We start from the raw sequence: 25,671 nt of genomic DNA, 5'->3' as shown, positions 1-25,671 counted from the left end.
CAGAGTTTGATCCTCGGCGGGTGTGTCGTCGAGTGGGGAAAAATGGTTAGAAATGTGAACGGGTTGGCGGTATACACGGGGCTTCTGTTTAGGGCTACGCTTCCTCCTCACAGTCACCCAGTCGGCCTGCTTTCCCAGCTGCTCGGCATCTGCCAGAGGGAAACTAACGGCGGCTAAGCTACCTTGGTCCGCACCGACTACAGGGGCCTGGCTAGCTGTAATAATAGTAATGGTATTAAGTTTGGAAAGCATATCCCTCTATGATTTTTATGCACATGACTTCGGAAGCAGGCCACAATCTCAACCTGTTGAAATTCCCTCCCTGGCAAATAAACTGCACTATCACCATAGTGGATTTTCTGCACTAATTTCCCCGCTAAGCTAATGGATTCCACACCCACATTTGTCATAAGCCTTGCAGGGTCTCTAATCACCTGCTCCGTGGCCTGCTGTAGATTCCTAATGTTACCCTCCATGAAGAGCTGTATCTATGTTCGGAGACAAGATGGCGGCTCTTTCCCCAGTAGGGTGAAGGCCATCCGGCATCAGCAAGCCACTGCGGCCCCAGAACGAAGGCCAGTTATCAATAAAGCTAAAGCCTTATTATTTGTTGTTCCTAACAGCAAATAATAAGGTACCTGCATTTAAAAATCTATTTTGTCTGTGTTTATTATACTGTCTAAAAACCTCTCGGAGCGAGTATAGATCTCCTGATTCAGTTGCCTATTGCTGCACTACATTTACTAACCCATAATATATAAATTCCAGCAAATTCAATTTACTCTGTAGTATAAAGGCATAACTGCTACATGTGTGTGGATGCTCCCCATCCAACCTGATGGACCTGACACCATCAAGTTGACTCCACTGAGAGGTGCTGCAAAAAGAAATTGGCCTATCTGCCCAAAGATAGGTGCAATAAGCTTGTTGCATCATATTCATGGAGACTTGAGGCTGTAATTGATTGACTGATTGATTGATTATTTATTTCGAGCTTTACAAAATAAGCCTTTCTTTGACATTTACATTTACCCACATTGGGGTGAAAAGAACAGGAAATACATACGTACATACATACATACATACACGCGCATTTAGCCCGAAAAGAGGTGGGAAGAAGATGACCTTATTTAATCCCACCCCCAAACACCCATACGTTATTACCACTACCGAGTGTGACTAATATTCCTTTTTTATTATTATGTAATTGATGTCATATATTAGTAATGAATATCTATAATAATAATAATAATAATAATAATAAAAATTCCCACCATAATAGTTAGTAATAATGACAACAATAATATTATTATTATGGTCAATCAATTTCTTTTTTTTTGTGATATTTCTGGTGTCATTCCTTAAATCATTTTCATATGTCAATAAGTTCCACACATTTATTCAGAGAATGACTATTTAGAAGAATTATTATTGTATGCGTCGATGGTAGTTCTGTCTCAATGTCTTGTGTGTGGTGCATTAAACGATGCAAAGTATTTTGTAAACCTGCTGCCAGAGAGGGGTCGCCCCCTGACACAGGTCCACCCTTTGCTGAATGTCCTAGGCTCTGCATTAATAGACAAGGTTTGGAGTCTGCTGGCAGAAGGGGGAGACCTTCGAGCAACAGGCCACCACTTGCCGGCCCTGATCTGGTGATATTGATGTAATTGATGTAAGTGGGGGAAACAAGGAGGAAAGAAAAAGAAAAGTATTTTTATGTATCAATAAATTTATGTACATATTTATATATATATATATATATATACATACACACACACACACATAGACACACATCTTGGAGACCGTAGTTTCTCTGTGCACCTTGGGCCACACCAGTCCAGCTCAGCACCCTTAAATTATGGTGTTCCACAAGACTCTGTTTTGGGTCCCGACCTTTTTTCACTGTATATGCTGCCACTTGGCACCATATTCAGAAAACACAACTTGGCCTTTCATTTTTACGACGATGACCTGCAAATCTATCTCCCACTTAAGCTCCCATCAAATTCTTTTACTAACCTGGTAAATTGTCTGCAGGAAGTGAAAACTTGGTTGGCCCAAAACTTTCTAATTCTCAATGAGAAAAAAACTGAAATAATTGGTTTTGGCCCTGCATGGTCATCTGGTTCATATGATGCGCGTGGTCCTTTGTCTTCCTGTGTGCATGATTCTGTCAGAAATCTGGGGGTCATTTTTGACAGCTCCTTCAAAATGGACAAGGAAATTAATTCTGTGGTTAAGGCCAGTTTCCACCAACTCAGAATCTTGAGAAAAGTGAAGGCTTACCTCCCAACGTGTTTTTTTGAGTGAGTTATTCATTTGTTTATACCATCTCGTCTAGATTATTGTAACTCACTCTACTGTGGACTGGACCAGTCGTCTCTAAAGTGTCTGCAGCAGGTTCAGAACGCTGCTGCATGACTCACAAATTCAACACGACCAAGCATTCATGATATGCACACTCTTAAGGCTATGAAATTGAGCTATTAGTAAAAAAAAAAGTAGAAAAGGGGGTAGAGAAGCTTGAATCTTCGACTGGACTGTGTTGCTTGATGCGCGGACGTTTTGCTTCAAATTGCAGAAGCTTCCTCAGCTAAAATACTTGCTCTGGTAGTCTGACTTCTGTCTTGAATCTTGTAGAGAATAATAAACAGAAGCCACAAAAGCTGGAGTTTTAAACCTAACCAGACCCCTCCTACCGAGAGGCAGACTGCTATAGGCTAGTGACTAAACAATAGCTCTAATTAGCACCTATTGTGCTCTAGTTGGCATCCTCCTAATGACAGGGCAGCTGTCCCTCCTAATGATGGGAAGGATGCCTCTCCTGATGGCTCCCTTGATGACTCTGCTGATGACGTGAATGAATCATTACCATGAACAAAAGACTGAAACTGCTTTGACCTGAGTACCCCATTGTAAACAGGGGACAAAGCGTGTCTCAGACCCCCTCCCCGGTTAAGGCTGGGTTTCAACTGTTTCACATAAAATGCCTCCTTGACCCCTCTCTCAAAACATTTCTTCTCTCTGGCTAAGATTTTAACTTCCTTGTCCTCAAACGTGTGGTTAGTGTCTTTAAGGTGGAGATAAACTGCATACTGAGGTCCACGGGCGCCCTCTCTGCGGTGCTGGTATAGCCTTTTGTGTAAAGGTTGCTTAGTCTCACCTATGTAGTGTCCGTTACAGTTTTCCTGACATCTGATAGAATACACTACATTGCTCTGTTTGTAACTGGGGATCCTGTCCTTAGGGTGAACTAATTTCTGTCTCAAGGTGTTAACCAGTTTAAAGTAAACTGGGATTTTGTGCTGTCTGAAGATCCTCTGTAGTTTTTCCCCTACTCCTGCTAAATAAGGGAGAGACACTCCTCTTCTTCTTGTCTCTGTCTCCTGTCTATCTGGTCTCTTTGTTCTCTGGGACTTCTGCACTTTGTCCAGGGACCATCGTGGGTACCCACATACTGTGAGGGCTTTCCGGACAAGTTGTTGTTCTTTAGCCCTTCCCTCTGCAGTTGTGGGCACCTGTAGGCCTCTGTGTTGAAGAGTCCTGATCACCCCGAGCTTGTGTTCAAGGGGGTGGTTTGAGCCAAAGAGCAGATATTGGTCAGTGTGAGTGGGTTTTCTGTAAACGCCTGTCTGGAGCTGCCTGTTCTCTCCAATTGTAACATCACAGTCCAAGAAGACTAAATGGTTCTTTCTGTCATCCTCACGTGTGAATTTGATATTGGAGTCCACCGAGTTGATGTGTTCTGTAAAGTCCTCAACCTCCTGTTGCTTGATTTTAACCCATGTGTCATCAACATATCTGAACCAGTGACTGGGAGGGATGCCCATGAAAGATGTCACAGCTGTCTTCTCCACTCGCTCCATGTACAGATTGGCCACAATGGAGGGTACCGGAGACCCCATCGCACAACCATGGATCTACCTGTAGTAATTCCCCAAGATCTCCAACAGTTGGCAGATGTGGTCCGGTGTGAGTTTGGTCCTTTCAAGTAGAAACACATCCTCCAGCAGTCTCTGCCTCACAGCTGAGATGGACTCAGCGGTGGGGATGCAGGTGAGAGCCTACACAGAAAAGGGGGTGTTCACAATAATAGTGTGGCATGCCGTCAGTGAGTTCGTTTTTGTGGAACAAACAGGTGTGAATCAGGTGTCACCTATGTAAGGATGAAGCCAGCACCTGTTGAACATGCTTTTCTCTTTGAAAGCCTGAGGAAAATGGGACGTTCAAGACATTGTTCAGAAGAACAGCATAGTTTGATTAAAAAGTTGATTGGAGAGGGGAAAACCTATACACAGGTGCAAAAAATTATACGCTGTTCATCTACAATGATCTCCAATGCTTTAAAATGGACAAAAAAACAGAGATGCGTGGAAGAAAATGGAAAACAACCATCAAAATGGATAGAAGAATAACAGAATGGCAAAGGCTCACCCATTGATCAGCTCCAGGATGATCAAAGACAGTCTGGAGTTACGTGTAAGTGCTGTGATAGTTAGAAGATGCCTGTGTGAAGCTAATTTATTTGCAAGAATCCCCCGCAAAGTCCCTCTGTTAAATAAAAGACATGTGCAGAAGAGCTTACAATTTGCCAAAGAACACATCAACTGGCCTAAAGAGAAATGGAGGAATATTTTGTGGACTGATGAGAGTAAAATTGATCTTTTTGGGTCCAAGGGCCGCAGACAGTTTGTGAGATGACCCCCAATCTCTGAATTCAAGCCACAGTTCACAGTGAAGACAGTAAAGCATGGTGATGCAAGAATCATGATATGGGCATGTTTCTCCTACTATGGTGCTGGGCCTATATATTGCATACCAGGTATCACGGATCAGTTTGGGTATGTTAAAATACTTGAAGAGGTCATGTTGCCTTATGCTGAAGAGGACATGCCCTTGATGCCCTTGAAATGGGTGTTTCAACAAGACAATGACCCCAAGCACACTAGTAAATGAGCAAAATCTTGGTTCCAAACCAACAAAATTAATGCCTTGCAGATGTGAAGAAATCATGAAAAACTGTGGTTATACAGCTAAATACTAGTTTAGTGATTCACAGGATTGCTAAAAAAGCAGTTTGAACATAATAGGTTTGAGTTTGTAGCGTCAACAGCAGATGCTACTATTATTGTGAACACCCCCTTTTCTACTTTTTTTTTTACTAATAGCCCATTTTCATAGCATTAAGAGTGTGCATATCATGAATGCTTGGTCTTGTTGGATTTGTGAGAATCTACTGAATCTACTGGTACCTTGTTGCCCATGTAACAATAAGAAATATACTCAAAACCTGGATTAATCTTTTTAGTCACATAAGACTACTATTATTCTGAACACTGTGAATATATATATACACACACAGTGAGGAAAATAAGTATTTGAAAACCCTGCAATTTTGCAAGTTCTCCCACTTAGAAATCATGGAGGGGTCTGATATTTTCATCTTAGGTGAATGTCCTCTGTGAGAGACATAATCTAAAAAAAATATATATATATATAAATCCGGAAATCACAGTGTATGATTTTTAATAATTTATTTTATGTTACTGCTGCAAATAAGTATTTGAACAACCTGGCCCTGCACTCCATCCTGCAGCACCTGGACTCACCAGGAACCTACGCTAGGATCCTGTTTGTGGACTTCAGCTCTGCATTCAACACCATCCTTCCAGCTTTGCTCCAGGACAAGCTTTCTCTGCTCCACGTGCCCAACTCCACCTGCAGGTGGATCACAGACTTCCTGACGGACCGGAGTCAGTGTGTGAGGCTGGGAAAAAATGTCTCGAGCACTCGGTTTCTCATCAGAGGATCTCCACAGGGCTGTGTCCTTCCCCTCTGCTCTTCTCCCTGTACACTAACTGCTGCACCTCCAGCCACGACTCTGTAAAGCTCATCAAGTTTGCGGACGACACCACCCTCATCGGACTCATTTCGGATGGGGATGAGTCTGCCTACAGGAGGGAGGTGGACCGGCTGGTGACCTGGTGCAGCAGCAACAACTTGGAGCTCAACGCCCAGAAAACAGTGGAGATGATCGTGGACTTCAGGAAAGCCACAGCCCCCCCGCCCTCCCTCGCCCTCACCAACAGCCCCATCACCACTGTGGTCTGTCACCGCTTCCTCGTCACCACCATTCCCCAAGACCTCAAGTGGGAGTCAACCATCAGCTCCCTCATCAAGAAGGCCCAGCAGAGGATGTACTTCCTGCGGCAGCTGAAGAAGGCCAAGCTGCCTGTCCAGCTGATGGTGCAGTTCTACACAGCCATCATCGAGTCCATCCTCTGCTCCTCCATCACGGTGTCGTATGCCGGGGCCACAGCCAGGGACAGACACAGACTGCAGCGCATTGTGGCCTCTGCTGTGAAGGTGATCGGCTGTAGTCTTCCATCTCTCCACGACCTACACGTCTCCAGGACTCTGGGCCGAGCAGGTCGGATCACAGCTGACCCTTCTCACCCTACTGACCCTTCTCACCCTGCACACGGTCTGTTCAAACCACTCCCCTCAGGCAGGAGGCCTCCCACCATAAGAACAGTTTCTTCCCCTCTGCCATTAGTCTCATGAACTCCTCATAACTCAGTCACCTTAAGCTTAACTCTGTCACTTTATCATTTTATCACGGGTCACTTTAGACAGTGTACTTTGGTTTTTAATTGCACTCCTCCCACTGCACTGTTTTTTCTGTTTCTCTGTTTTTCTGAAGCACACAGCCTTTCATATTTCATATTTCTTTTTTTTGTCTTAGATTTTATCTTATTTTGACACATATGTTATATTTTATCTTAGCATTTTATCTCTTCTTAATGTTGCACCATTGTACCGAAGCAAATTCCTAGTCTGTGAATCCTGTTCACTGCAATGGCAATACACTTCTTCTGATTCTGATTCTGTTTCTGAAAATCAATGTTAATATTTGGTACAGTAGCCTTTGTTTGCATTTACAGAGGTCAAACTTTTCCTGTAGTTTTTCACCAGGTTTGCACACACTGCAACAGCGATTTTGGCCCACTCCTTCATACAGATGTTCTCTAGATCTTTCAGGTTTGGAGTTTCAGCTCCTTCTAAAGATTTTCTATTGAGTTCAGGTCTGGAGACTGGCCAGGCCACTCCAGGACCTTGAAATGCTTCTTATGGAGCCCCTCCTTAGTTGCCCTGGCTTTGTGTTTGGGGTCATTGTCATGCTAGAAGACCCAGCCATGACCCATCTTCAATGCTCTTACTGAGGGAAGGATTTGACCACATGACCTTCTCCCATGCCTCTTCTGGATCATCCAGATGGTCACTGGTGAACTTCAAATGGGCCTGGACATGTGCTGGCTTGAGCAGGGGGACCTTGCTGCCCTGCAGGATTTTAAACCATGACAGCATCATGTGTTACTAATGTAATCTTTGTGACTATGGCCCCAGCTCTCTTCAGGTCACTGACAAGTTCCTCCTGTGTAGTTCTGAGCTTTCTCAGAATCATCCTTACCCCACAAAGTGAGATCTTGCATGGAATCCCAGACCGAGGGAGATTGACAGTCATCTTGTGTTTCTCCCATTTTCTAATAAATAATCATAACAGTTGTCTTCTACCAAGCTGCTTGCCTGTTGTCCTGTAGTCCATCCCAGCCTTGTACAGGTCTACAGTTTTGTCCCTGGTGTCCTTAGACAGCTCTTTGGTCTTGGCTATGGTGGACACGGAGTGTGATTGATTGAGTGTGTGAACAGGTGTCTTTTATACAGGTAACAAGTTCAAACAGTTGCAATTAATACAGGTAAAGAGTGCAGAATAAGTGGGCTTCTTAAAGAAAAATTAACAGGTCTGTGAGAGCCAGAATTCTTGCTGGTTGGTAGGTGTTCAAATACTTATTTGCAGGAGTAACATACAAATAAATTATTAAAAAATCATACATCGTGATTTCTGGATTTTTTTTTTTCAGGTTATGTCTCTCACAGTGGACATGCACCTAAGATGAAAATTTCAGACCCCTCCATGATTTCTATGGGAGAACTTGTAAAACCGCAGGGTGTTCAAATACTTATTTTCCTCACTGTACTCGTATGTAGGGTATCTCAAAAAATTACCCAAAAATACTCTGAAATATGAATACCAGGTTGGACTGGGAAAAAAAAAGGTGTTTTTCTCATTTCAGGAACCCTAAAGTTTGTTCTATAAGACATTAAAGTACAGGAAAAATGCCACAGCTGACCCTAATTCAGAGCACAGAAATCATGGAGTTGTGTGCAAGGGCTGACTTGCATCTCTTTCCATACAAAATTCAGTCTCAGAGTGAACTAAGTTCCCAGTAAATGGCAAGGAGACTTAACTTTGCTAGGTGGTTTTCCGGATTACTGGAGACGGATTAGTTTCTTAGGAAACTTAAGACGAGGAGGTTACATTGATCATGTGGTGTAAAAGATAAAGTATTAAAACATCACAAATGAAAGACTGAACTAAAAACTGTGTGTTGGGGAGAAAAATGACATGCTTCGGCCACATGGTCATGCAAAAACTGTCTGAAAATACTGATTGGTTTTTCTGTACTGTCAAAATACTTTTCGGTGCATTTTTTTAGACACCCTATCTGTGCTCTATAAACCTGTAAATGCCTGTGATTTCGTCTGATATAAGTGGAAGAAGATCAAGGAGTAGATGTATTGTTTACGTCAGTTTTAAAGGCTTATCTGCGTGTAACATGACATCATTGTAGTTCATTAGAGAACCCATCAGGCTGACTGACTCCTCTTTTATGGAATGCCCCTGTGCATGTACGCATACACACACGCACACACACACACACACACACACACACACACACACACACACACACACACACACACACACACACACACACACACACACACACACACACACACACACACAACTCCCACAGTCTTGATTTAATAGGACAATATACAAATGAGACGAATAACCCGCAACGTCCTCTGAAATACAACCTTCTCTGCAAGCATGGACCACATTTCATCCCTTCAGTGTGGAGCAGTAATAGAAATATCAAACATTTTAATGAGACAAAAGAACAAAGTTTCAAAGGCAACAGGGATAGAGCACATTGCCTTCAGCTGGATGGGGAGAAAAATCAATGTGGAATGCACTGTGAGCAGAGAAGTACAAATTTGATGGCAGAATAATGTTGGTCATAAATCCGTGATGGAAGCACATTGCAGAACACTGGGGATCATGTTTGCTACCGGGTAAGTGTGCCTTTAACGGTGAACAAGGCTGAAAATATGACAGGGTGGCACGAAGGAGCATGGCTTCCTGTGTGTGCTGGTAAAAGTATCAGGATGTGGCCAAACAACAAAATCCATGACACATGACAGGCCCTGCAGGGCCACAAAATGGACAATGAGCAATTAAAATCTTCTCCATTCATCCAGTAAGACTACAGTAAGACCACAGTTAGTGTTAAACCAAAATAGCAGCTCTAAACTTCAGGAAGGAACAATGAGTTGCTAGTGTTGATGTTTCACGTTAATTAATATTAAAGGTTGCAAATGGCAGGACAGCAAAAATGGACTTCTAACAAGATATTTATTCTACACCACTGATTTAAACAACAGGATTCAGGGATAAAATGTCAAACAACAAGCTGCTGGACATGGACACGCTTTCCGACACACAGGTACTGTGAGTGGAAAATGCTGCATTATTCCCAGTGACGAAACCCCCAAATGTATGAATTTGGTATCATTACAATGCTGAGGATGTCTAGATTACAAAAATAATTGGTAATAGTAAAAATTCTGAGCCTCACTATGACATTGACTCACTATGACAGCACCAGTTTACCCATTTTCTTAAAAGATGATGATTTGGAAACTCTTTATGTTGTGCAGAAAAAAAACAAAAAAACAAAAAACAAATATCATCAGACATGTTCATTTGACTAGGGTAAAAGTGCTCATATGTCATAGTGAGGCCCATTATTTTTATTGCTGCCCATTATATTTCTAATCTAGACATCCTAAGCTTTCAAATGATACCAAATTTACAGGGTTGTGGGGGTGGGGTGGGGGTGCACATGGGACCATTCTGGCCCATGGCCGAGTCAGTTTGTAGAAATCAGCATTTAGGCACCTTTGTTGGCAAGAAAAGGACATCAGAGACAATGCTGTGATTTTTGCAGACTCAATGGATACCATGATTGCAGAAGCTGTGTGAGGAGTCAAAATGTCTGGGTTTGTAATTGCCATGCATGAAAGCAAAGATTTATGTTTTCAATGACTTTGTGACTTGCCCAACAAAAGTGTGTCTGTGTGCTGTGAAAGGGTTGCTGTGACATTCAGTTACAGTTGTATGCAAACGTTTGGGCACCCCTGATGATTTCCATGATTTTCCTTTATAAATCATTGGTTGTTTGGATCAGCACTTTCATTTAAAAATATCACATGGCAAACAAACACAGTGATATTTGAGAAGTGAAAGGAAGTTTGTAGGATTTACAGAAAGTGTGCAATAATTCTTTAAACAAAATTAGGCAGGTGCATAAATTTGGGCACCCCAACAGAAAAAAAATACAAAAAAACAAAAAATAATTTTTAGTAGCTCCTCCTTTTGCAGAAATAACAGCCTATAAAAATGCACCCGATAGCTTCCAGTGAGAGTCTGGATTGCAAAGTTCTCAATTTACTGATTGATCTACATTCTGACCCTCACCTACGGTCATAAGATTTGGCTCATGACTGAAAGAACAAGATCGCGAGTACAAGTGGCGAAATGAGTTTCCTCTGCAGGGTAGCTGGGCGCTCCCTTAGAGATAGGGTGAGGAGCTCAGTCACTCGGGAGGATCTTGGAGTCGAGCTGCTGCTCCTCCATGTTGAAAGGAGCCAGCTGAGGTGTTCCGGGCACATCCCATCGGGAGTAAGCCCCGGGGAAGACCCAGGACATGCTGGAGGGGCTATGTCTCGCAGCTGTCTTGGGAACGCCTCAGGGTTCCCCCGGAGGAGCTGGGGGAGCTGTGTGTGGATTGGGAGGTCTGGGCGGCTTTGCTTGAGCTGCTGCCCCCGTGACCTGACCTCGGATGAAGCGGAAGAAAATGGATGAATGGATAGATGGATGGATGGAGAGTCTGGATTCTGGTTCTAGGTATTTTGGACGATTCTTCTTTACAAAACATCTCCAGTTCAGTCAGGTTTGTTGATTTCCGAGCATGGACACCCTGCTAAAAATCACACCACAGATTTTCAATAATATTCAGGTCAAGGGACTGAGATGGCCATTCCAGAACATTGCACTTATTCCTCTGCATGAATGCCTTAGTAGATTTTGAGTAGTGTTTAGGGTCGTTGTCTTGTTGCAAGATCCAGCCTCAGTGAACTTCAACTTTGTCACTGATTCTTGAACATTGTTCTCAAGAATCTGCTGATATTTACTGGAATCCATGTGACCCTCAATTTTAACAAGATTAGCAGTACCTGCACTGGCCACACAGCCACACAGCATGATGGAACCACCTCCAAATTTTACTTTAAGTAGCAAGTGTTTTTCTTGGAATACGGTCTGACAGCTGAAATCTCTGAGATAGCTTTTTGTATCCTTCCCCTAAACCATGATGTTGAACAATCTTTGTTTTCAGGTCATTTGAGAGTTGTTTCAAAGCTCCCATATTGCCACTCATTAGAAGAGATACAAAGAAGGGAAACATTTGCAAATGGCCACCTTAAATACCCTTTCTCATGATTCGATTCACCTGTGTAAGGAGGTCAAGGGTCAATGAGCTAACAAAGCCAATTTTGTGTTCCAATAATTAGTGCTAAATGTATTCAAATCAATTAAATGACAAGGATGCCCAAATTTATGCACCTGCCCAATTTTGTTTAAATAATTATTGCACACTTTCTGTAAATACCAGAAAATATCACTGTGTTTGTCTGCTATATTGATCTATTTAACTAAAATTTCTGATCCAGACAACCAATGATTTATAAAGGAAAATCATAAAAATTATCAAGGATGCCCAAGGATGCTCTTTTGCATACAACTGTATCTCAGCAGTAGTGTTTACATTCTTTGGTCTGTGGCCTTTGAGATCAAGAGAGGCCTTGGAAGAGCTTTGACAGTCATGATGTCACTGAACAGAAGTGTTGAGAATTAGAGTGTTGAGCTACATGTTTGCAGGAGATCAGAGTTGCACGTCTTTGGGGTCCTGGGAGACTTGGACTCTAACCTCTGACCTAAAGCAATAACTAGATTTAGTATTCAGACTCTTTAGACAATCCTTGTGTACCACTGGAATGACTTTGCATCAAATGAGCAGTTACTTAGGGAGACTCAGATGAGGAATATCACTTGTATTGTGCAAGCAAGAGCCTCAGTGTTGAGGACCCATTAATTGGAGAGTATGGGAGGGCAGACCCACATTTCTCCTGGCAGCAAAGAGGTCAATGGTTACTTTCCAGTGGTGGGGATGGACTGGTTGTCAAAGATGGTTCCACAATGAGGATACTCACAACATGAGTTGACCAGAGTTTACCACAGCATCATTCTGTGGGGATGTTTTTCAGTGGAAGGAACTGGGAGACTAGTCAGGATTGAGGGAAAAATTAATGCAGCAATGTACAGAGACATGCTGGATGAAAACCTGCTCCAGAGTGCTCTTGACCTCAGACAGGGGTGACAGTTCATCTTTCAGCAGGACAATGACCCTCAGCACACAGCAAAGATATCAAAGGACTGGTGTCAGGACAACTCTGTGAATGTCCTTGAGAGGCCCAGCCTTGTCAGCATTAAGCAACAAGAAAAACAGAACAAATACTAAGGTGATCGTCAGCCACTAGCCCTACGGTTCACTAAAAGACCCGGAATTTAGATGAAGTTGAGGCCGTGGCCCATTCCATTTCCTAATACAATGAATTAAAAGAGTAAAAAGCATAGTAACATCCTATGCCAGTATGCTAGCCATACGAAAGGGAAAATAGTTGCGTCTTAAGTCTGGACTCGAAAGTCTCTACAGAATCTGACTGTTTTATTAATGCAGGGGGATGATTTCACAGAACAGGAGTACAATAAGATTTAGCTCTGTGACCCGCAGAGTTCTTATTCACCCTGGGGACACAAAGTAGTCCTGTACCCTGAGAACGCAGGTGAATTGGTAACTCTAAGTTTACTGTGAGTGGGAGTGTTTATGCATTTGTCTGTCTACGTTTTGGCCCTGCAGTGGGCTGGCAACCTGTCCAGGGTGTACCACACATCTTCCCTAATAGGACAGGCTCCAGCCTCTCCATGACCCTTAACCCTCAAGTGACCAAGCTATTTTCAAGACTAATATGACTGAGTGGGGTCATAAATACCCCCTTTGACTTTATGTTGGAATACGTCTATATAAATAATTGTTTCTGTGTTCTTTATATTTATTTCACTCAGAACAGACAAATATAATGATTAGAGTTGGTAAATTACAGTACCACCTGAAGATATAATGTCAAAAATCTCATAGATCTTCCTGGGGGCGGGGGGGGGGGGGGGTCATAAGTGACCCCCGCACAAGTTTAGATTGTACTTGCCACAAAGATCGGCTAACCCTTGCAAAATTCTATGAAGAAATACAGGACAAATAGATTGACAAACTCATGGTAGGAAACTTTTTTCCAATTAAAATTAGAAAAAAAAATGACATGTCCAGGGTCATAAATTACCCCATTCAGTCACTTGAGGGTTATTTGAAATAAGCAGGTTCAGAAAATGGGTGGATACTGTACATGGATGGACTTGGCACATTAACACAACTCAGAAAAATTTAAGTCTAATTTTTCCAAGGATCTTGCTGTTCTCACATTTGCATGGATTAGGATAATTAGGATTAGGATGGATTAGGATTCAAGTGGCTCAAATCTGACATCGAACAATTTGATTTTTCATCTTCACCCAAAACAAAAAGGATCAAATGTTTCACATGCACGCAACTTACAAAAATAAACTTCAGGTCACTTCAGATGCTGATGTGAATGCACTACATAATGTAAGCACTTCCATGTGCCCCGAAATGAGCAATAGGACTGGACTGATGGATGAAATGCCAGCATGTCTCTCTGATGCCTGAGTAGTTTTCTGTGGTGCTGTGATAGGAAGAGTGGTCCTGTTGTGGGCCTGGATTTGGTTTTGGGTAATTGGTGAATGCTGGAGCAGGCAGAGTGGTCCGGATACATGACAGCTGCTGCCAGAAACACCATCTGGTGGTGTGCTTTCTAAATTGCATTAGCAAAGACATCTGACCTCTCACACCATGAGGTAACATTAGGTTGATGTTCACCTACTGAGATGCCTTAATGCTGACGAGCAGATCATCATCTATGAATAGATCTTACTGTAACCAAATATGAAAATAAATTTACTTAAAACTCAGACAACAGGTAAACAAAATCAGTTAGTAAAGTGTGACATCAGGTGACTGAAAACTGACATTTGCTGATAACTCCAAGGTTGAGAGATTACAGAGGTTATATGAGACACTCACACCCTCTGGGGTCCAAGGGCATTTTTTGGACAATTCACTTGCCTGTCATAAATGTTTTATTGTTGCTGTTAAAAGTTCATCCTGCATCCCACAATCAAGTGGTATGTGTCTTTATTCAGGACAACCTGTATTTTTAAAATATATATGCTATAGTGGTGTTTTATAAGTGTAAAAAAGGTTTACAATCAGAAATAAGAAAGGAAAAAATAAAGCAGAAATAATTTTCACACACATTTATTCAAAACATACAACTATAATAAACAATGATTTTGACACTTTATAAAGGTAGTTTGGGCTCTTGTACAAACAAATGTACAAAATAAAGGTTCTAACAATAAACACAAATGCACATTTTGAACAATATATATAAAATGGTTGATGTGTTTTGTTGGTCTTCATGTCAAAGCAAATTCTGTCTGCTATTAAACAAAGGTCACATCACAAACTTCCACTTCCATGAAGTTGACTGTTCTTTTTGGAGTGTTTTCCTGCAGTGAAAACAACCTTTCACATTTAAAGGGCCTTTCACACTTTGAGGGGTAGGCCCCTCCCCCCGTTCCATTCATATGCATAAACAGTGCTTTACATGTGAATTGATGGTGCGAGAGAGCTTGCCACAGGCTTATTCAATAACATTCACATGCAAAGTAGTGAAGCATCCCTGCTACTCACACTCTTTGTTTCAGCACGAGAGATTGTATGAGGCCCTCTTAAAGTGCCCTGACACAAGCATGTTTTTGATTCATGCAATAGCATGACCTGTGTCGTGACGATCCCACCCGCTGTATTCACAGCTGGACGCCCTTCTTTGTTTTACCGGCTGCCATGCATTCTGCGCTGGACGCTGCATATATATACTCAAACCTTTATTCTGACAATCCCAGACTACAAGTGCTGCAGAGATAAAAACATCCGGGTCAGCTGAGACGCCAACAGCGATTTGAACCGCCGCCGCAAGTCACAGCATAACAACAGAAAGCATCCCCGGTAACCAACGAAACCGGGCGGGTTGACCGGCAGAGTCTATTTGTCAAGGTCCCTAAGCAGCTGTGTGATGGACGGATCATTGACTGAAAACGAGACAATTCCAGCACCTGACCTACGGAGACCGATCTCCACCGCGCCTCCAAAGTAAGACCGGGCTACGGTATCAGATAAAAACAGAGTGGCTTTATGGCTTTAATGTCAGCCAAGACATTCCCACAACATCCAGAGACTTAAGGTACACAGGACGGACTTCATCCACCCCAGGAGCCTTGCCACCGAGGAGCTTTCTAACCACCTCGGTGACTTTAGTCTGGGTAATGGATGAGTCCGCCTCTGAGTCCCCAGTCTCTGCTTCCTCTTCGGAAGACACGACGATGGGATTGAGGAGTTCCTCGAAGTATTCCTTCCACCGCCCGACAACATCCCCAGTCAGGGTCAACAGCTCCCCACCCGCACCGTAAACAGTGCTGGTGGAGAGCTGCTTCCGCCTCTTGAGGCATAGGACAGTTTGCCAGAATCTCTTCGAGGCCGACCGATAGTCCTCCTCCATGGCCTCCCCGAACTCCTCCCAGACCCGAGTTTTTGCCTCTGCGATCACACGGGCTGCGGCACGCTTGACCTGCCGGTACCTGTCAGATGCCTCCGGGGTCCCACCTACCAACAAAGATAAGTAGGACTCCTTCTTCAGCTTGACAGCATGCCTTACTTCCGGCGTCCACCACTGGGTTCGGGGAATGCCGCCGCAACAGGCACCAGAGACCTTGCGACCACAGCTACGAGCGGCCGCATCAACAATGGAGGTGGAGAACATGGTCCCCTCGGACTCCATGTCTCCAACATCCCCCGGGATCTGGGAGAAGCTCTCCCAGAGGTGGGAGTTGAAGACCTCGCTGACAGAGGGTTCCGCCAGTCGTTCCCAGCAGACCCTCATGATACGTTTGGGCCTGCCAGGTCTGACCGGCTTCCTCCCCTCCCAGCGGATCCAACTCACCATCAGGTGGTGATCGGTCGACAGCTCTGCCCCTCTCTTCATTCGAGTGTCCGAGACACGTGGCCAAATTTTCTGAACATCATATAATCATTGCTCATTGAATTTCGTCATCATCAAATTGCTTACTGTGATATGTCCTGTTATTTAACTCCTGCCTGAGTTAAATAAATATCTCAAACATGTGAAGTTGTCTGTGATTTTGTACGATTTTACAGAGGGTGTCGGATCTGACCTTCAGAACGTAAGACTGAAAGATTGAGACTGAGTAATTAAATTGAGACTGAGTAATTAAATTGAGACTGATTAATTAATGAATGTTTAAATTAAAGTACCTATGCTTCAAATAGGTGGTGCCCTTCTTCAAGGTAAAATTATCCAGAGGTGATCATTTCAAATATCCTAAAACACATATTATATTCTTCCTGATCCTGCTACAAAATAAATGATATGATAGCCTGATTTATGCAGCTGCAGCTCTGTAACTCCTTGTCATGCAATGACGTGCATGATGGTTCTAAAGTTCTCTGTCTCTGGACTAATTTGACACTCAACAACCTTTTCTTTCTTCAATCATCACCTACAAACCAAAGGTAAGCTGTACAATTTCCTCTTTTCCGACTTTGTGCTGTAAATATGCACTTTTCTGTTCCATTTGTAATCAACGTGCACATTGTAAAAACTTATAATATGACGGCAGACGAAGGAGTAAAAACAGAAAAGTGTCAAATCACAGCCGTTTATTTCTGATTTAACAGCTGCACGTTAGGCATCAGGTCCCAGTCCGAACACGGTTTGAAATAAATAAACGGTCGGGCTTTTAATCACGGAAATGACTCAGGTCCCACATTCCTCAAATCGGCGAGTGTCAGAGCACTGAACTTTTTATTTGTACCTCTGTTACTTTGGACATCCAGACTGCTCTGAGTTTTTAATGGAAATCCATTGTAATTGGCAGAACATTTTATCCAATGTTTTATCCAAATTATCAATTCAGAAAACAAAATAAAATGAATTAAAAGATTAAAAAGCATAGGAAAAGAATAAAAAGTAAAAAGCATAGTAACATAATATGCCAGTATGCTAGCCATACAGAAGGGAAAACAAGTGCGCCTTAAGTCTGGACATGAAAGTCTCTACAGAATCTGACTGCTTTATTGATGCAGGGAGATCATTCCACAGGATAGGGGCATGATAAGCAAAAACTCTATTACCCGCAGACATTTTATTCACCCAAGGGACACAAAGAAGACCTGCATGCTGCGAACGCAAAGCCCGGGCCAGTACGTAGGCTTTAATTAAGTCAGTTTGGTAGGGAGGTGCCAGTCTGTGAACAATTTTATAGGCTAGTAGCAGAACCTTAAAATCTGATCTCACACAGAGAGGAAGCCAGTGAAGAGATGGCAAAATGGGTGTAATGTGGTCAAACTTTCTGCTGCATGTCAAAAGTCTGGCAGCAGCATTTTGAACCAGTTGGAGACCTCTAATGCTGGACTGCGGTAAACCAGAAAATAGAACATTGCAATAGTCCAATACAGAAGAGACAAATGCAAGAATCAGGGTCTCAGCATTAGCCATAGACAGGATAGGATGAATCTTCACTATATTTCGCAGATGGATGAAAGCACTCCTCGTAATATCTCTAATGTTGAGGTCAAAGGACAACGTAGGATCAAAAATTACCCCAAGGTTCATCACTTTGTCAGTATGATGTATGACACACAAGCCTAGGCTAAGCGTTAGCTGGTCAAATTGATGTTGATGTCTCACTGGACCAAGAACCATCATTTCAGTCTTATCACAGTTTAAAAGTAGGAGGTGACTAGACATCCAGCTTCTCACTGATGCAAGGCAATCTTCTAAGGATTTTATGTGTTTGAGAGTAATCCCAAAACACTGCAGTATATGCCTGAGGGGTGCAGTTATAAAGGGAAAAACAAAACAGGTGGCCTAAGATGGATCCCTGTGGAACCCCAAATTTCATGTCACTAAGGTTAGAGGTTGTGATATTATACAAAACACAGTGAGAACGACTGGACAGGCAATTCCAGTAACCCCAAAAAGATTCTGCAGCCTATCAAGTACAACCCCAATTCCAATTAAGTTGGGACGTTGTGTAAAATATAAATAAAAACAGAATACAATGATTTGCACATCCTCTTCAACCTATATTCAATTGAATACACCACAAAGACAAGATATTTGATGTTCAAACTGAGAAACATTTTTGTTTTTGTGCAAATTTTGGCTCATTTTGAAATGGATGCCTGCAACACAACTCAAAAAAGCTGGGACAAATCACCTTTCCTTCTAACAACACTCAATAGGTGTTTGGGAACAGAGGACATTAATTGTTGAAGCTTTGGAGGTGTAATTCTTTCCTATTTTTGCTTGATGTACAACTTCAATTGTTCAACATCACGAGGTCTCTGTTGTCGTATTTTGTGCTTCATAATGCTCCACACATTTTCAGTGGGGGACAGGCCTGGACTGCAGGCAGGCCAGTCTAGTACCCACACTGTTTTACTACAAAGCCATGCTGTTGTAACATGTGGAAACATGTCTGAAAAAGACGTTGCTTGGATGGCAGCATGTGTTGCTTCAAAACCTGGATGTAACTTTCAGCATTGATGGTGCCATCACAGATGTGTAAGTTGCCCATGCCATGGGCACTAACACACCCCCCGTACCATCACAGATTCTGGCTTTTGAACTTTGCGCTGGTAACAATCTGGATGGTCTTTTTCCTCTTTTGTCTGGAGGACACAATGTCCATGATTTCCAAAAAAAAAATCTGAAATGTGGACTCATCAGACCACAGCACACTTTTCCACTTCACGTCTGTCCATTTCAAATGAGCTCGGGCCCAGAGAAGGCGGCGGCATTTCTGGATGTTGTTGATGTATGACTTTCACTTTGCATGGTAGAGTTTTAACTTGCACTTGAAGATGTAGCGACAAACTGTGTTAAATGATAATGGTTTTCTGAATTGTTCCTGAGCCCATGTGGTAAGATCCTTTACACAATGATGTCGGCATTTAATGCAGTGCTGTGTGAGGGATCAAAGGTCATGGGCATTCAGTGCTGGTTTTTGGCCTTGCCGCTTATGTGTAGAAAGATCTCCAGATTCTCTGAATCTTCTGATTATATTATTGACTGTAGATGATGGAATCCCTAAATTCCTTGTAATTGAGCATTGAGAAACATTGTTCTTAAACTGCTGAAATATTTTTTCATGCAGTTGTTCACAAAGTGGTGATCCTCGCCCCATCTTTGCTTGTGAACGGCTGAAACTTTTGAGGATGCTCATTTTATACCTAATCATGACACTCACAATTAGTGTCCCCAGTTCCCAAATGCTTATTGAGGATAGGTGATGTAACACATTGGTAAACATACCACTGTCCCAGCTTTTTTGAAACATGTTGCAGGCATCAATTTGAAAATGAGCAAATATTTGCACAAAAACAATAGTTTATCAGTTTGAACATTAAATATCTTGTCTTTGTGGTGTATTCAATTTTATATAGGTTGAAGAGGATTTGCAAATCACTGTATTCTGTTTTTATTTACATTTCACAGAACATCTCAACTTCATTGGAACTGGGGTTGTAAAATATGATGATCCACATTATCAAATGCAACACTGAGATCTAACAGCACCAGACCCGTGGTGGTGTCTGAGTCCATTGCAAGCAGAAGATCTTTCACTACTTTAGTGAGAGCTGTCTCTGTGAAGTGAGATATTTTCTAAAGGCAGACTGCAGTGGCACAAAAATATTATTCTCAGTAAGATGGTCCATGAGCTGCTGTGAAACCACTTTTACCAGAGTTTTAGAGCAAAATTATAGATTTAATATAAGCCTATAGTTTTCCAAAACACTAGGGTCAAGATTCTTAAGTAATGGTTTCATCACTGCAGATTTGAAACATTTAGGAACCAATCCAGAAGTTTATGAGAGATTAATCATTTCCAGCACAGCTGGTCCAAGAGTGGGCCACAGGTCCGTAAACAGGTTTTGTTGGTATAGGATCAAATAAGCAGGTTGTGCTTTTTGTAGGAATTATGAACTCCGTCAGCATGCCTCGTGAGATACTATCAAATTCTTTAAATGTAGTTAAGACCTCAGTGGTAGCACCCACCTCAATAGCAGGATGGGTGGGTTAAGGCATGCTGGGACATGCTCAACCTAATGTCTTCTATTTTCTTCTCAAAGTAATCCAAGAAATCCTGTGCTGAAAAGGGAGAGTGATTTACAGGTGGTTGTCCATGAATAAGTTTTGCCACCATGTCAATCAAGAACTTTAGGTTATGCTTGTTTTTGTTCATCAGATCAGAGTAATAGTCCCGCTTTGTAGCAAATAGTATATAGTATACTTATAGTGCTTATAGCAGGGGTGGTGGCCAAGTGGTTAATCCACTTGGTTTCAGTTCAGAAGGTTCTGGGTTCAAATCCCACCCCTGCCACATTTCTCCATGTAATGTGGAGTTGCGTCAGGAAGGGCATCCGGCGTAAAACTTGTGCCAATTCAACATGTAGATCCACCTTGGAATTTGAATTTGCTGTGGCGACCCCAAGTGCAAACAAGGGAGCAGCCGAAGGGGCTTACTATAGTGCTTATAGTCTAGATTAACATCACAAGGTGGAATACTTCTAATTTGATCCATTATCAAAATGTAATCAGCATGCACACTGCAAAAAACGATTAAAATATGATGGCAGACAAAGCAGTGAAAGCAGCACAGTGTCAAATCACAGCCTTTTGCTGTGTCTGATTTAATAGGTGCACGTCAGGCTGCGGCTCCAAGTCTGAGTGAGTAAGTAAGTCCCTTCGGCTGCTCCCTTGTTTTGTACTCGGGGTCGCCACAGCAAATACAAGGTGGATCTGCATGTTGAATTGGCACAAATTTTACACCAGATGCCCTTCCTGACGCAACTCCACATTACATGGAGAAATGTGGTCGGGTGGGATTCGAACCGGGAACCTTCCGCACTGAAACCAAGTGCATTAACCACTTGGCCACCATCCCAACATACTTGTGTGAAAAAAATAAACGGTCGTGCTTTTAATCACGGAAATGACTCCGGTCCCACATACGAGGGGTTTAATGGAAATGCTTTGCGATCAGACAAGACATTTTATTCGATGTGAGTGAAAATCCGTTGTACAAAATCTGTTATATACGGTGTTCATTACAAGGAAAACAATACAAAACTTTTGGAATTTTTTTTTTTTTTTTTGTCCTGTGACTGCAAATATCTAGTTTATACAATGAGGGTTTAGTTGAGTTTTACTGTACATGGGACTGAACAATAAATTTACATCTCAAAGCATTGACGATGATGTCAGCTTTCATCCCACACAGCTGACTTTATTTTCCTAAAATTTTCTTCTGTTTTGGATCTGAAGGGAATCTGTACATCTTGAAGCCCTTGTTGTGTCTATTTGTGCCTCCAAATGCACAGCAACCTGACATTTTCAGCAAATAAATCAATAAAATAGTTGGCTTTACATGCAGACAGATTAACAAAGAACACTATTTTTAACCCAAGATGGCACCATGAGTCACGTGACCATGTTTTTTTTTTTTTTTTGACTTGTCATGTCGCTCTCATGCTTTAGATCATCAATCGAGCCTTCTTGGAGCCTTCTTGGTTGTTGAGATATACAAAAAAGGTGTTTTCCTTGAAGGTGACCTTTGACCAAACTCCTCCAAAATCTAATTTCCTCAAGATATCAATCCAAGTCATGTTCCCACCAAGGTTAATCCACCAAGGTGTCTTGGTTTTTGATATATACAGAAAAGGGTGGTTATCAAACATGTTCTCCTTGACCTTGATCTTTGACCTTTAATCAAGTTACCTGAAAATCTCATTACCTCTAGATATCTTCTAAGTCATATTCCCACCAACTTTGTTCCATGTAGTGACAAAGTACTGACACATTGAGGAACCTTGGGGTGAATTTTGATCACACCTTATCTTTTGACCTACACATCAAAGAAATAATCAGGAAAACGTTTACACCTTTGTAACACAGTAAAGATTCATCCCATCTTGCCTATGGCTGATGCAGATACCCTGATCCATGCATATGTCTATTACTGACTGGATTGTTTCAATGGCCTATTCTCTGTCTTATTGCTGTCCAGCATGAGTGGTCTCCAATTGGTTCAAAATGCTGCTGCCAGAATTTTGACAACAAGCAGAAAGTTTGACCACAATACACAAATTTTGTCCTCCCTTCATTGGCTTCCCGTTTCTATGAGTGCTGATTTTAAGGTTCTGTTATTAACATAGAAAATTATGCATGGATTAAGTGACCTAATTACACCCTACATACCTGCTCATGCTCTGCCTTCTCAGGACGCATGACTGTTTTGTAAAAGGTAATAAAAAGGTAAAAAAAAAAAAGTCTGCAGGTCATAGATCCTTCTCTTCCACAGAGCCTTCTCCCCTGCAGAGATAAAACAGTCAGAATCCGTAGAGACATTAAAGTCCAGAGTAAAGATGAATCTATTTTCCCTCTTGTATGGCTAGCATACCAGTATAGTATGGAACTATACTTCCTATCATTTTAATTCATATTATTAACGGAACAGGCCCCAGCCTCAATATATCTAAAATCTGGGTCTGTTAGTGAAGCTCAGGGCTAGCTGTCAGTGATCATCTTAGCATTCTGTCTGCTTAACTGTTGATTTGCTCCTTGTTTGCAAAGCGGTAAGGTATTTTCACTGTATATATATATATATATATATATATATATATAAACCCTCTGGGGCTGACACCGTCGTATGTGACGGCTGGGACCAAGCTTTACTAAATTGTAAATAACTTTTTAATGATATGAGATAAAAACTTACTTTTTTTTTGAGCTGAAAAGTTAGCTCTGTGGACTTTCAATCCACCGTTGGCCATCTTGGTACTCCTCATAGAAGATGTGTGATGACGTGTGCAATGTGAGTGTCCAATCGGAGTTGGTTCTCCGTCACATGGTTTTTCAAAATCCAATCGTAGGGCAGATTTACCTCACGTGATATGTCAAAGATCATTTTCAGGAGTGACATCTTACTAGTTGGCCCGTTTGAATCGGCCCCAACTGCTCCAATTGCATTTTTGCATTTTTCAACTTGAAAATTCTTCTCTGTTATAAAGTTAATCAATATGAGGACAAAGCTTCAGCTTTTGGCTCATACCTTTTTTGTTAAGGGTCCAAAAAAGAGCATTTTATTCATTAAAAAAAATAATAATAATAATATTGGCTGATTTATCGGCTATCGGCAAATCAGCCGATTTATCGATTATCTGCATATTTTCATCCAAATATCATTATTGGCATTGGCCTCAAAAAATCCATATTGGTCGGGCTCTACTCCACAGCACTGCGCGTGCTATTGTCTTTGTCTGACACTTTGATTCTGTCCGCTTTGTGTTTTCTTTCACTCACACTCTTGACTTTCACTCACACTCTTGACACCTGTTCACACATCTTTGTATCTTACTCCACTCTGTGCACTCCCTTCCTCACTATCTTGCCATACATATAATCTTTGTCCACTAGCCACGCCCCCTTTCTAGATTGTTCCTCATGTGCACCAAATTAACACCTGCCTTATTTAAACACCTCCCAGCCATCACTCCCTGCCAGTTTGTCGTCTTTGCACACATTCCAGTCTCTTGTTTTCAGTCCTGATTTTTGCCTTACCGTGTACCATATTTTGCTCTGTTCTCCTCGACCACACCTCTTGCCTCATCTCTTATGTCTGTGTCTGCTCGTCCCTTGATCTCTACCTGAATAATACTGTGTTTTTGCCTGATCCCGATTGTACCTCCACTCTGGTGACTGACCACCTGTGTACCGTACCAGAGCTTGGAATAAAGACCATGTTTACTCCTACACCTAAGCCAGTCTGGGAGTCTGCTTTGCGGGTCCAGCCGCCACAGTTGACGGGCAGCTGCCTGCCCTGACACAAGTAATATTCCCACCAAGTTTTATAGTCCAGCAGATATGTGAAATAATCGTGCATTTTTTTGCTATAAGCATGACATTTTGCAGAATGATGCCTTTACATACCCTAAAAAAGATATAGATATGGAGGCATTTGAAAGAAGTAATGTAAAGTAAAGTAAGTCCCTTCGGCTGCTCCCTTGTTTGCACTTGGGGTCACCACAGCAAATCCAAGGTGGATCTGCATGTTGAATTGGCACAAATTTTACGCCGGATGCCCGGCGTGACGCAACTCCACATTACATGGAGAAATGTGGCAGGGGTGGGATTTGAACCCAGAACCTTCTGAACTGAAACCAAGTGGATTAACCACTTGGCCACCACCCCTGCTATAAGCACTATAAGTATACTATATACTATTTGCTACAAAGCGGGACTATTACTCTGATCTGATGAACAAAAACAAGCATAACCTAAAGTTCTTGATTGACATGGTGGCAAAATTTATTCATGGACAACCACCTGTAAATCACTCTCCCTTTTCAGCACAGGATTTCTTGGATTACTTTGAGAAGAAAATAGAAGACATTAGGTTGAGCATGTTCCAGCATGCCTTAACCCACCCATCCTGCTATTGAGGTGGGTGCTACCACTGAGGTCTTAACTACATTTAAAGAATTTGATAGTATCTCACGAGGCATGCTGACGGAGTTCATAATGCCAACAAAAAGCACAACCTGCTTATTTGATCCTATACCAACAAAACTGTTTACGGACCTGTGGCCCACTCTTGGACCAGCTGTGCTGGAAATGATTAATCTCTCATAAACATCTGGATTGGTTCCTAAATGTTTCAAATCTGCAGTGATGAAACCATTACTTAAGAATCTTGACCCTAGTGTTTTGGAAAACTATAGGCTTATATTAAATCTATAATTTTGCTCTAAAACTCTGGTAAAAGTGGTTTCACAGCAGCTCATGGACCAACTTACTGAGAATAATATTTTTGTGCCACTGCAGTCTGCCTTTAGAAAATATCTCACTTCACAGAGACAGCTCTCACTAAAGTAGTGAAAGATCTTCTGCTTGCAATGGACTCAGACACCACCACAGGTCTGGTGCTGTTAGATCTCAGTGTTGCATTTGATAATGTGGATCATCATATTTTACAACCCCAGTTCCAATGAAGTTGAGATGTTCTGTGAAATGTAAATACAAACAGAATACAGTGATTTGCAAATCCTCTTCAACCTATATAAAATTGAATACACCACAAAGACAAGATAT

The 25,671-nt window shown here is 42.0% G+C and overlaps 1 long non-coding RNA gene across 1 annotated transcript; it reads right to left on the bottom strand.

Moving 5' to 3' along the window:
• Positions 1 to 889: 889 nt before the first annotated feature.
• Positions 890 to 24,893, bottom strand: LOC117509093. The gene is made up of 3 exons (XR_004560239.1): positions 24,802 to 24,893; positions 3,911 to 3,920; positions 890 to 899 (listed from the first exon to the last, which is right to left on the bottom strand). It is a non-coding gene; the product is annotated as an uncharacterized LOC117509093 (long non-coding RNA).
• Between the last annotated feature and the right edge of the window lie 778 nt (positions 24,894 to 25,671).

This window comes from Thalassophryne amazonica, chromosome 4 (assembly GCF_902500255.1).
Source record: "Thalassophryne amazonica chromosome 4, fThaAma1.1, whole genome shotgun sequence".
Classification (NCBI taxonomy): Eukaryota; Metazoa; Chordata; class Actinopteri; order Batrachoidiformes; family Batrachoididae; genus Thalassophryne; species Thalassophryne amazonica.
This window is presented reverse-complemented; position numbering and strand designations above follow the sequence as displayed.